This window comes from Babylonia areolata, chromosome 3 (genome assembly GCF_041734735.1).
Source record: "Babylonia areolata isolate BAREFJ2019XMU chromosome 3, ASM4173473v1, whole genome shotgun sequence".
Classification (NCBI taxonomy): Eukaryota; Metazoa; Mollusca; class Gastropoda; order Neogastropoda; family Buccinidae; genus Babylonia; species Babylonia areolata.
Window position 1 is genome coordinate 53,711,070 of NC_134878.1, and position 346 is coordinate 53,711,415.

Consider the following 346-nt stretch of genomic DNA (forward strand, 5'->3'; position numbering starts at 1 on the left):
GAATATCAAAAAAAAACAACCTCGAAGAAACCAGTCGAACAATAGGATATTTTCTCCATTTGTTTTCTGCAGCCCAATACGAAATAAAGCAGCACACGCGAAAGTGATGGATTTGCCTCCATCAGCATTGCAAGCGTACGTCAAGCATTCCATGCAATCTGAATTAACTGCGGTACAAAGACATTACTTTTATGCCTTCATGAAGTTAATCGAGTGAACATGAAAAGAACAAAACAATTGTTTAGCATTCAAAAATGGTTGAAATGGTCAGTGCATATATATATTGTCTGTTACTAAGTAAGATGACCTGCTCTGTCAGACAATCTTTTAATCCATTCAATGCGAC